An 851-nucleotide genomic window follows, 5' to 3' on the forward strand; every position below is an offset into this window, starting at 1 on the left:
GAAATGAGATTATCCTGGATTATCCTATGGGCCCTAAATCCAATGACAAGTGTCTTTCTAAGAAGTGGAGAAGACTCATACAAAGGAGAAGACCATGTGAAGGTGGAGGCAGAGATCGGAGTTATGCTGCCACAAGTCAAGAAACACTTTGAGTCACCAGAATCTGGAAGAAGCAAGGAAGGATTCTGCCCTAGAGCCTTCAGAGGGAGCATGACCCTGCAGACATCTTGATCTGAACTTCTGGTCTCCAGAAGTAGCAGAGACTAAATTTCTATTGTTTTAAGCCTCCAAGTTTGTGGCGATTTGTTACAGCAGCCCTAGGAAACTAATCGAATACATTTGTTCAATAAATACGTACTGAACAACAAGTAAATAAATAGTTATTGAACAACTATGAGTCAGATACTATATCAAGGAGCCAGTGAATAAGACACCAAACCTCCCAAAGTTTTTTTTTCTATGCATACATAGAAATATATGTATGAACATATTCATAAATGGGTCATAAAATAAAAGTTATTATTTAATACACTTTTCCACCTAATCATATAAACATCTTTTCAGGTTACTAAATAAATATGGCTCCATCTTATGGCTAAACCACTGTTTTGCTCAAGCAGTTCTCAATCTGAGAACATGGAGCTTATTTCACTTATTTTTTTTCTATGCTGAAATAGCCATTCTCATTGGCGTCACTAGGGGTTATTCGGGGAGGGGGGATATGGGAGGCTCAGACTACACGAGGCGACACTGTCAGAGGGTATGACACCAAAATGCCTGTCTATAAAAATATCCCTGTAGTTAGTTATAACAACAAAAACATTTTTCGTACGCCCAGCTTACGAAATGCC

The sequence above is a fragment of the Trichechus manatus genome, unplaced genomic scaffold (assembly GCF_000243295.1).
Source record: "Trichechus manatus latirostris isolate Lorelei unplaced genomic scaffold, TriManLat1.0 scaffold00028, whole genome shotgun sequence".
NCBI lineage: Eukaryota > Metazoa > Chordata > Mammalia > Sirenia > Trichechidae > Trichechus > Trichechus manatus.